This window comes from Solanum pennellii, chromosome 7 (assembly GCF_001406875.1).
Source record: "Solanum pennellii chromosome 7, SPENNV200".
NCBI classification, from domain to species: Eukaryota; Viridiplantae; Streptophyta; class Magnoliopsida; order Solanales; family Solanaceae; genus Solanum; species Solanum pennellii.
In genome coordinates, this window is record NC_028643.1 from 56,715,735 (window position 1) to 56,728,558 (window position 12,824).

At 39.0% G+C, this 12,824-nt stretch overlaps 1 pseudogene; it reads left to right on the plus strand.

The window, feature by feature from the left end:
• The first annotated feature begins 595 nt into the window (after positions 1-595).
• Positions 596-12,007, plus strand: LOC107024703 (annotated as a pseudogene).
• The last annotated feature ends 817 nt before the right edge of the window (positions 12,008-12,824 follow it).

Below are 12,824 nucleotides of genomic sequence, written 5' to 3' on the forward strand. Positions count from 1 at the left end.
TAGTTTCAGTTTTTGGTAGATTTAGCTGGGGCTTGTCCCAGCATTTCTAGTCTAGTTTAGAGTCTATTTTCAGACATAGTTAGATTCAGCTTAGTATTGAGTTAATATTTCTTTTGTATTAAACTCATTGTTTTCAAATATCTCAGTTATAGAATATGGGTATTCCCCCTCTTTTAATTTTAAGTATGATTTAGCTTCCGCAACAGTTTATTATCTTTAGTATGCTCATGATCATGCCAGCAGGGTTAGCTTTGGATCACTTGTGGTCCTAGGTTCTGTGTCCATGTCTCGGGGGTAGCTTCGGGCGTGACAAAACTTGGTATCAGAGCACTAGGTTCAAGAGTCCTAGGATGTCTTAAAAAGCCGCTCAAAGTAGAGTCCTTTTCATGGGTGTGAAGTGCACCACATCTAAAGAGAGGGAGGCTATGAAGTGTTTTAGGAAAAACATCACTTCCTTGTTACTCTTATCGTGCGTAAGGTATGATCTAATTCCATTGTTACTCGACGTTGAGCGCTTAAGATCATGTCTTCTCGTAGAGCTTAGGCATGGAATGCTAATGCACGCAATGCTAACATAGTTCCTCTAGTACCAGATATGGACGTTCAAATGCAGAGTTTTAGAACGCCAATTCAGCTTTTGGCTCAGAGTATGACAAACAAGAACAATTATCATGTTCTAGTTCCTATTAATACGAATGACCGATTAGTGGCAGCCAGAGTTTGTGATTTTGTTAGGATGAATCCGCCTAAGTGTTTAGAGTCGCAGGTTGGTAAGAACCCACATATTTTCATTGATGAGGTCAAGAAAATATTTGGTGTGATGTCAGTAACTGGTAGTGATAGGTGAGATTGGCATCCTACAAACTCAAGGATGTAACTTACATATGGTTCACTCATTGGAAAGACAACAAACATGACTTCATCTTTTGTAACTCAGTATAGCAGTCCAATTCAGTGTTTGTCCAGAAACTCTCAGAACCATTCTCAGTCTCTACTCCAGTCGGTGACCCAGTTACAACTCGAAGGGTATACAGAAATGGCGCTGTCACGGTCTCTTAGAAAGTAACCTCAGCAGATCTAGTAGAGTTAGAAATGGTAGACTTTGATGTCATTCTAGGCATGGATTTGTAACATTGTATCTAGCGAAGGGATCTGCGTAGATTCACAAAACATAGAAGCAGTGAAACAATGGCCCAGACCTACCTCTGCTATAGATATCAGAAGTTTCTTAGGTCTAGCAGGTCATTACAGAAGGTTCGTGGAAGGATTTTCATCCATGGCCTCACCATTGACTAGGTTGACTAAGAAGATGGTCAAGTTCCATTGTCAGATGATTTTGAGAAAAGCTTCGCAAAATTGAAAACTAGATTGACTACATCTCCTGTCTTGACTATACCAGAGGGTTCATATGGTTATATGATCTATTGCGATGTATATCCCTTTTTCGTGTCATTGACATCAGAGATTGCATTCAATCGAATGGTTTGACATAAGAAATGTTCTAGTCTGTCTGTAGTAGTTCTGTTTGTTTATAGTAGAGTAGTACATGAGGATGGCGACTCACAAGGGGAGTGTAGACCAGAGCAAGAGGGAGCATCAAGAGTTGGCCTTGGCTGTGTGTTTATGCAAAGAGATAAGGATATATCTTATGCCTCTAGAAAGCTTAAGGCGCATGAGAAGAAATATCCAACTCATAACCTCGAGCTTGCAGCAGTGGTGTTTGCACTCAAGATATGGAGACACTACTTGTATGGTGTTCATGTAGATGTGTTCACCGATCATAAGAGCCTTCAGTATGTGTTCACCCATAAAGAGTTGAATCTTCGCCATTGGAGATGGCTTGAGTTCCTTAAGGATTATGATATGAGTGTGCATTATCATCCAGGAAAGGAGAATGTAGTGGCCTATGCTCTTCGTTGATTATTTATGGGTAGTGTAGCCCATGTTGAGGAAAAAAAGAAAAGAGCTAGTGAAGGATATTTACAGGCTTACTCGCTTGGGAGTTCGCCTTATGAACATATCAGACAGCGGTGTAACAATTCAGAATGGGGCAGAATCGTCTTTGGTAGTGTAGGTTAAGGATATGCAAGAGAGTGATCCGATCTTGCTTGAACTAAAAGGTGCAGTCAACAATCATAGAGTGGAGGTTTTCTCCCAAAGGGGAGATGGTGTACTTCGCTACCAAGGTAGATTGTGTGTTCTTGATGTGGGAGATTTGAAGCAGTATATTCTTGCAGAAGCTCATAACTACAAGTATTCTATTCATCTAGGTGCCAATAAGATGTAACGCGATCTGTGGGAAGTCTATTGGTGGAATGGCATGAAGAGGGATATAGCAGACGTCCCCAATCGCTAGCAAGTCGAGGTAGAACATCAGAAACCAGGAGGTATGACTCAAGAGATCGATATTCCTACTTGGAAATGGGATGTGATCAATATGGATTTCATCACAGGGTTACCTCGTACTCGCAGATAGCATGACTCAATTTGGGTTATAGTTGATAGGATGACTATGTCTTCTCGCTTCTTAGCGGTCAAGACTACATATTCGGCAGAGGACAATGCCAAGCTTTACCTTACTGAAATTGTAAGGTTGCATGGGGTTCCTTTGTCTATCATCTCAGATAGAGGTTCTCAGTTTACCTATCATTTCTGGAAGTCATTTCAAAAAGGTCTTGGTACTCAAGTTAACCTTATTACAACATTTCATCCACAGACAAATGGGCAGGCAGAGCGTACCATTCAGACCTTACAGGATATGTTGAGAGCTTGTTTGATCGATTTCAAAAGTAGTTGGGATGATCAACTTCCTCTTATTGAGTTTGGCTACAATAATAGCTACAATTCCAGCATTCAGATGGCCCATTATGAGGCTTTATATGGACGTAGATGTAGATCTCCTGTTGGTTGGTTTGAAGTAGGTGAAACAGCTTTGATAGGTCCAACTCAAGTGCAACTCATTAGAGATAGACTTAAGACAGCCCAAAGTCATCAGAAATCTTATGCAGATGTAAGGAGAAGGGAACTAGAGTTCCAAGTTGATGATTGCGTTTTTCTGAAAGTCTCACCTATGAAAGGGGTGATGAGATTTGGAAAGAAATGGAAGATCAGTCCTAGATATCTAGGCTCTTACAAGATCTTGAAAAGGATTAGCAAGGTGGCCTATGAGTTTGAGTTGCCAGCAAAATTAGCAATAGTGCATCTGGTCTTCCACATCTCACTCTTAAGGAAGTGCGTGGGTGACCCAGCCTCTATAGTGCCATTAGAGTGTGTGGCGGTGAAAGATAGTCTTTCTTATGCGGATGTACCAGTTGAAATTATTGACCGTCAAGTTAGAAGTCGCTTCAGTCAAGGTTTTGTGGAGGAGTCAGTCCGTAGAGGGAGCTACTTGGGAAGCAGAAGCAGCCATGAAAGCCAAGTATCCTTACCTTTTTCCTTCCGATTCCACTCTAGCTTGAGGTAATATTTCCTCTTCAGTTTTACAATCATTCATGTGTAAATTCAGTTTTAGAATCATGTTCTCTCAGTTTGTACTTTCATTTTAGCGTAATTGCATGTACTTAGAACTCAATTCAGTCAAAACTCAGTTCTTAGTGTTTAGTAGTGGGGTTTGAATCTCTCTCCCTCTATTTCAGCTAGTTTAGTATTCATTCGAGGACGAATGTTCCCAAGGGGGAGAAATGTAACACCCCGTAGCCAAAACAGACCAAAAATTAGTTTTTCAGAAAATTCTGCAGGTGGTGGTAACGGTGGCATCGACGGACCGTAGTCTGAACCACGGTCCGTCCTGCACAACCGTCGATGGGATCAGAAACTCCCAAAAATTTCATCCTAGAAAAATTGGTTAAGTCTTGGACGATGGACGGATTTACGGTCCGTAGGTCAAACGACGGTCCGTAGTCCGTGACCGTCGATCAAGACTCCCCTCAACCACTCTCTGGCAAGAGCTATGGATGACCAACATGGTTCGTAGGTGGACCTACGGCCCGTAGGTGGAAAATTTGCAGCCAGTTAAGGAGAATGCAGTTTGATGCAAATTTTCCACCTACGGACCGTAGGTCCACCTACGAACCATGCTGGTCATCCATAGCTGTTGTCAGAGAGTGGTTGAAGGGAGTCTTGATCGACGGTCACGGCTACGGACCGTCGTTTGACCTACGGACCGTAAATCCGTCCATCGTCCAAGACTTATCCAATTTTTCTAGGCTGAAGTTTTTGGGAGTTTCTGATCCCATCGACGGTTGTGCAGGACGAACCGTGGGTAAGGATACAGTCCGTCGATGCCAGCGTTTGTTGCACCTGCATATTTTTTTCTGTAAAGCTATTTTTTTGGTCTGTTTTGGCTACGAGTTGTTACATTATCTCCCCCTTGGGATCATTCTTCATCGAATGAAGAGTAAACTAGCTGAAGTAGAAGGAGAGAGTTGCAAACCCTACTACTAAACACTGAGAACTGAGTTTCTGATTGAATTGAGTACCGAGTACATGCAATTACGATGAAAATGCAAGTACAAACTGAGGGAACATGATTCTAAAACTGAATTTACTCATGAATGACTGGAAAACTTAAGAGGAACTATTACCTCAAGCTGGAGTGGAATCGGAAGGAAAGAGGTGAGGATACTTGGCTTTCATGGCTCCTTCTGCTTCACAATTAGCTTCCTCTACGGACTGACTCCTCCACAAAACCTTGACTGAAGCGACTTCTTTGTTTCTCAACCTTCTGACCTGACGATCAAGAATTTCAACTGGTACATTCTCATTAGAAAGACTATCTTTCACCGCCACACTCTCCAATGGCACTATAGATGCTGGATCACCCACACACTTCTTTAAGAGTTAGATGTGGAAGACCGGATGCACTGCTGCTAATTCTGCTGGCAACTCTAACTCATATTCCACCTCGCCAACCCTTTTCAAAATCTTGTAAGGGCATACATATCTAGGACTGAGATTCCCTTTCTTTCCAAATCTCATCACCCCTTTCATAGGTGAGACCTTAAGAAAAACCCAATCATCAACTTGGAATTCTAGTTCCCTTCTCCTTACATCTGCATAAAATTTCTGATGATTTTAGGTTGTCTTAAGTCTATCTCTAACTAGTTGCACTTTCTTCATAGCATAAAGGACTAAATATGGCCCTATTAAATCAGATTCACCTACTTCAAACCAATAAATATGTGATCTACATCTACGCCCATATATAGCCTCATAAGGGGCAATCTGAATAGTGGAATGGTAGCTATTATTGTAGGCAAACTCAATAAGAGGAAGGTGATCATCCCAAACTACCCTTGAAGTCGATCACAAAAGCTCTTAACATATCCTCTAAGGTCTGAATGGTACGCTCTGCCTGCCCATTCGTCTGTGGATGAAATGTTGTACTAAGGTTAACTTGAGTACCGAGACCTTTCTGAAATTACTTCCAGAAATGAGAGGTAAACGGAGGACCTTTATCTGAGATGATAGACAAAGGAACCCCATGCGACCTCACAATATCATTAATGTAAAGCCTTGCGTAGTATTCTGCCGAATATGTAGTCTTGACCACCAAGAAGCGAGAAGACTTAGTCATGCTATCAGCTATCACCCAAATGGAGTAATACTGTCTGCGAGTATGCGGCAATCCTGTGATGAAGTCCATATTGATCATATCCCACTTACAAGTAGGAAAATTGATCTCTTGAGTCATACCTCATGGTTTCTGATGTTCTACCTTGACTTGCTGGCAATTGGGGCACTTAGTCACAAAGTCTTCTATATCCCTCTTCATGCCATTCCACATATAGACTTGCCGCAGATCGTGGTACATCTTAGTGGAACCTGGATGAATAGAATACCTAGAGTTACGGGCTTTTTCAAGAATATGTTGTCTTAACTCGCCCACATCAGGAACACACAATCTACCCTGGTAGCGAAGTACACCATCTCCCCATTGGGAGAAAACCTCCACTCTCTTTTTATGGACTGCACCGTTAAGTTCAAGCAAGATTGGATCATTGTCTTTCTTTTACTTAACCTCCATTACCAAAGATGATGCTGCCCCATTCTGAACTGTTACACAATTGTCAGATATGCTCATAAGGCGAACTCCCAAGCGAGCAAGTCTGTAAACATCCTTCACTAGCTCCTTAGTTTCAACCTCAATATGGGCTACACTACCCATAGATAATCTACTAAGAGTATCTGCTACTACATTAGCCTTACCCGGATGATAATGCACACTCATATCATAATCCTTAAGGAACTCTAGCTATCTCCTCTGGCAAAGATTCAACTCTTTCTGGGTGAACACATACTGAAGGCTCTTATGATCAGTGAACACATCTACGTGAACACCATACAAGTAGTGTCTCTAGATCATGAGTGCAAATACCACTGCTGCAAGCTCGAGGTCATGAGTTGGATAGTTCTTCTCATGAACCTTAAAATGTCTAGAGGCATAAGCTATCACCTTTCTCGCTGCATGAACACACAACCTAGGCCAACTCTGGATGCATCACAATAGATCACATAACCATCTGAACCCTCTGGTAGAGTCAAGACAGGAGCTGCAGTCAATCTTGTTTTCAACTCTGCAAAACTTTTCTCATAATCATCTGACCATTGAAACTTGACCATCTTCTGAGTCAACCTAGTCAATGGTGAGGCTATGGTGGAGAATCCTTCCATGAACCTTCTATAATAACCCACTAGACCTAAGAAACTTCTGATATCTGTAGTAGAGGTAGTTCTAGTCCACTGTTTCACTGCTTCTATCTTCTGTGAATCCACTCGGATCCCTTCACTAGATATAATGAGACAAAAAAAAACAACGGATTGCAACCAGAAATCACATTTACTAAACTTATCGATTAACTGGCGATCCTTGCGAGTATGCAGAATAACTCTCAAATGACTTGCATGTTCTTCCTCACTCCTAGAGTAAATGAGGATATCATCAATGAAGATGATAACGAACAAGTCCAAGTACTGTTTGAAAATTCTGTTTATCAAATCCATGAAAGTTGCAGGAGCATTAGTTAGTCCAAACGACATAACTACAAATTCATAATGACCATACCGAGTTCTGATGGCTGTTTTTGGAATGTCACTATCTCTGACTCTGAGCTGATGATAACCTGATCTAAGGTCTATCTTTGAGAAATAGCTAGCACTCTGAAGTTGGTTAAACAACTCATCACTCCTGGATATGGGATACTTATTCTTGATTGTGACCTTGTTCAACTATCTATAGTCAATGCACATTCTGAGGCAACCATCTTTCTTCCTTACGAACAACATTGGTGCACTAAATGGTGAAATACTAGGGCTGATGAAACCCTTATCTAGACGTCTTTCAACTGCTCTTTCAATTCCTTAAGCTCTACTGGAGCCATTCTGTAAGGAAGAATAGAAATAGGCTGGGTAACTTGAAGGACATAAATTCCAAAGTCGATTTCCTTTTCGGGTGGGACTCTGGGAAGATATTCTGGAAACACTTCTGGAAACTCACAAACTATTGGAACTGACTCAAGAGTTGGGGTTTTAAGGCTAGAATGCTTAACCCAAACTACATTATAAAGATAACCCTTGGATATCATCTTTTGGGCCTTAAGGTACGAAATAAATTGACCCATAGGCGCTAAGCTACTACCCTTCCATTCTAAGATTGGTTTGTCTGGAAACTGAAAATGAACAATCCTAATTCTACAATCGACAGAGGCATAACATGAGTGTAACCAATCCATGCCTAGAATGACATCGAAGTCTACCATTTCTAACTCTACTAGATCTGTTGAGGTGACTTTCTGAGAGACTGTGACAGGGAAATTTCTGTATACTCGTCAAGCTATAACTGGGTCACCGATTGGAGTAGAGATTGAGAAAGGTTCTGAAAGGGAATCTGGACTTACATTGAATTGGACTGCTATACTGAGTTACAAAAGACAAAGTCATGTCTGTTTTCTATCCACTGAGTGAACCATATGTGAGTAATATCCTTGAGTTGGTAGGATGCCAATCTCACCTGTCACTACCTGCTACTTACATTACACCAAATATTTTCTTGACCTCGTCAATGAACTTTTGTGGGTCCTTACCAACTTGCGTCCCTAAAAACTTCAGTAGAATAATCCTAACAAAATCACAAGAAGAGGTAGTGCACGTATGCGTCAGTACTTGAAAGGTACTGAGCATGTAGGATAGAGTAAAGCTTAAATTAAACATAACTGAACAAGTATAAAATCAAGTATAATAATCTGACATGATAAATTGATTTTTGAGCTGACTGGATGCAGTGACCAATTTATAACATGCTGAAATTGAATACTGAATATACTAACAAATGGTCAATGCAGTGAGTCTGACTTAACTATGGGAGCTACTAATAACCGATAATGAAACCTCATGAGCTAAATGTGGATTCCGATGTATACTCCCCATCGAGAGGACCCAATATACCCTGCCAAAGGTATAATAGCATGCTAGCATGATCACTAAAGTGATTGCCGGAAGAGGGGACTTTCAACTTACTTGGCTAGTAGTTCTTGGACTAATTGGGTACACTGAACCCTAGTCAAACTTTGTTTTATGCTACTCCCAATGAATTATGTAAAATTTAATGATTATATTTAAGTTTCTATAAATATTGGATAGCTCAAAACTTAACATGCAAACTGAGAATGCAATAATTAATTTGGTAATTATGCATTTCTAACTGAGGCATGCATATCTGAAGTGTTTGAAATATCTGACCTAGCATATGTAATTCAAGAACTAAAGAAATACAAAGCTAGGGTTCTGAAATTCATGCGATAATCTGAATAATAACATGATAATCTAATTTGGAACATATATATAATTAATTCATGAAGTTCTATAATGTTCTAGAAACCCTAGGTTTAATCATGACAAGAGAATCAAGAATTTGATTGATAACTAAGGACCCAATGGGTGAAAGCAACCCACTAGTGAAACCCCACATGCCTGGTGTTTCGGGGCTGAAACTACTAGATGTTGTGGCGCTCTTGAATTAGGGTTCTTGAGTTTTTTCTCCTTTTTTGCTTCTAATATTCTAACTTTTGATTTAATGATTTGACTTAGATATGTTTTAGTTATGTTTCTAGTCTTAAACTGACAAAAATATGATGAATTTAGGGTCAAAACGACATAATTTAAGGTTAAACGGAGTGGGAAATGTCAATAAGACCCCTAGGAAACTTGCTGTCGGACCAAACGACGGCCAAGACAGACGGTCGGTCGACGCCCCGTCGTGGGTCCGTCGACTGGGCCTGTTCGACACGTCTTTACTAAAATGGGCATAACTTTTTATTCGTAGGTCTGATTTTAGCAAGGTCAGTTGCTATGGAAAGATAATTCAATTATCTATATGTAGGTAGGTCATGGAACACCTAATTTATAATTTTTTAAGAGTTATGAAAATTTGAAGTTGGTCCAACTATATTTTCCCTTAACTGTCTATAAATTTTCCACCTACGGTCAGACCTACGGACTCTGCTGGTCATACGTATCTCTTGTAAGAGAGTGGGTGAAGGGAGTATTGATCGATGGTGATGGACTACGGACCATCGTCTGACCTACAGACCTTCGGTCCGTCCGTCGTCCAAGACTAAGCCAATTTTTCTGGGCTGAAATTTTTGGGAGTTTCTGATCCCATCGACGATTGTGCAGGATGAATCGTGGGTCAGTCTACGATCCATCAACGACACCGTTTGTTGCACTTGCAGATTGTTTTTCTGTAAAGGTGTTTTTTTGGTCTGATTTGGCAACGGGGTGTTACAACTTGGGGTTTGATTTACTAGTTTGTCATAATGGAAAGTAACTATCAAATTTTAAATAGTGTTAGTAGACTTGTTTGGAACTCGTAATTTTCATGAAATGCTTAAATAAAAAGAGACATAGCCATAGTTTTAACATATATTTTATGATAATACTTTGATACTAATGGTGGTTTGGGAGTAAGGTAGATGATCGATGAGGTTATGAGTTTTGTTAGTACTAAAAGTGTTGACTTCAGTGGATGTAGAGTTCGTAAAATAAGTATATGTGCAATTATAAATGGGACTAAATTTGTGATTGTGGGTAGCTAGAAAATCAAAGAATAGAGTTAGATGAATGAAAATGTTTGATATGGAAACTATGATAAGAGTATTAGATGTTGTTCGACCTTGGAAATGTACATTCTTAAGTGACCAACTACTTCATTTTGGCTGTGGTTTAGAGTATGATTCATTTTCTACGTTCGCATGTGTTTTCCTTGTATCGGTGATTCCTTCGTAGTGGATCGGGTGTAGCACTTTTGTGATTTTCTTCTTGGGTAGGATATTTAGGCATACTTGGTTATCTCAAATGACATATTTGGTGTTTTCTTTGGTATATTGAAGTATATGTGGTTCTACATACAACTTTGCTTATGAGAATGTATAGGAGAGCTACCATGAAAATTTACAGTTGTGTGATAGATAGACATAAGATCTATATCATCATTAGTATGATGTTGCGGCTATGTGTTATTGAATGTGGACAACATTGGGTCTAGTTTTGTTTTATTCATAATGTTTGTCTATAATAGCTACTAATCTAGAATTTTGACAGTGTCGTTAGAGGTTATGTATGCTTGGGTGTATCACTCGATGGTGGTTACTTGATCATTTCCATCTTTGGATCAGATATCTTCAATTCCCCTTGATATTATTTGATGTCTAAATATCAAATTTTTATATCTTAAGCTCGAGGAAATATTATGTTGTGAGGATTTAATCTTGGTAAGGTTTGAGATGGTTGATAAATTATGAATGTGTCGTGATTGGTTGAGGTTCGCTCCTGGTTGTAACCAATATTGGTTCAGGATTTATCATGGTTATGTTCAAAAGTATTTGTCCTGATGGTTGTGTCAAGGTCTAGTGGAAGAAACAATTAGTTGAAGAGTCCACCTAAAATTGTTTTGTTGTTATTTCAGCTAAAAATATAACAATAGTTATCATTCACTTGAGAATAGTTTTGTTGTTAGTTGAGATTGCATCGAATAATAATTCTCATTAGAGTATTGAGATGTTCTTATTTGAGGCATTTTATGGGAGGAAGTGTAGATCTCCAGTTGGTTAGTTTGATATTTTTGAGATAAGACATTCAGTACTAAAAAAATATTTTGAAGGAATCATTGAGACATGATGTACCGTTTCTTACCCTCACCTTCTTTTGATCGTTCGAGGATGAACGATGGGTAAATTAGTATCTTATGTAACGACCCATTTGGTGGTTTTGAGTATTAGAGCTTTGTATTTCATAAAATACTTTTCAAAAGTTTCTAAATGGATATTTTGTATTGTTCGTAATTATAATCATGAAATAAGTGGGATAGTTTTTGTAATTTATTTAGTTGGTGGTTAAACAAAGAACATTAAAATAAATAGTGAGTAACTTTTACCTCTTTTTATAATTGGTTATATATTAATTAGGATATAAAACAATCAATAAGGGAGGGTCCATCGAGCTAATGGTCGCGAGTATTGGGGTAGATCTTCCGTACACCTTCTCCGCCATCGGAATTGCAATTTCCATCGGTCTTTCAGTGCTTGGTGATGTTTGGGAAATATATATATAACTGGAAGTAGTTTTGTTAGTGCTGCCATTAAAGATCCTCGGATTAAAACAAAAAATCTGATTAGTGTAATTTTTTTGTGAAATGGTTTCTACATATGGTGTGGCCATCATTCTTCAAAACAAAGATCGAGAGTGTATCTACCTCACAGATTTATGCACTAGAATCACTTAGAGGTGGCTATGCAATTTTTGCTTCTGGGATCATTATGGGCTTTGTCAATCTTGTTTGAGGGTTGTGCATCGGAATAATTGGAAGCAACTGTGTGTTATCTGATGCACATAACTCATCATTTATCGTTAGGATCCTCTGATCGAGAGTTTTTGTAGTGCACTTGGGTTGTTCGGTGTTATTGTAGGAATTATCATGTCAGCTCCAGCATCTTAGCCATCCAAGGGTGCATAAGCGTTCACATTATGTGGTCGTTGTTAATTTCATAACAAGCACATTAGTTTGGGCCATCCAAGTCTGTATTGAAAAGGTTCGGAGACATTGAGGAAAGGAAAAACATTGGAGAAGTAGTTGGTTAACTTCGATTCATTGGTGGAGGTAAGTTATGGTTTATGCTATTTGATAGTAAACTATTAGTAGTGATTGATATGCATTAAATGATATTGTGTAGTTTTCTATGTACTTGATTGTGTGATTTTGTGGCTTGGTTGTGTGTTTTGTGATTGGTATGAAATCCTCAGACCTTGGAATTTATATTCTTGAACCCTCTTTATCAAAGTGATGCCTTGAATAATGAAGGTTTGATGAAATATTATCAATGAATTGAAAGTGCTGATAATAAATGATAAATTAATGGCATAATTGGATCGGAGTGTCACGTTCCGACATGTTATAATTGGATCGGAGTGTCATATTTTTGATACGATATTCTTGGATCGGAGTTTCACGTTCCGATGGTATAATTGGATTGGAGTTTCACGTTCCGACATAGTAACAGTAAAGGAAAAAGATGTTGGATTAACGGAATGTACTCAATCTCAAAGAACTCAATTCCCCAAATGGTTTAGTTTGAGGCATGAGTCCTCATGGTTGATCTTGATATTGTTGATTTATTACATACTTACTTTAGTGTTGTTGACACTTGATCATGTTGTTTGTTTCTTATCACTTGTTAAGTGTTATAGTTGAGTTCATATTATTATTCATTGCATATTAATTTCTATTTTGGGTTGGCCGATGATACCTACTTAGTATATGTTGCCCGAACTGA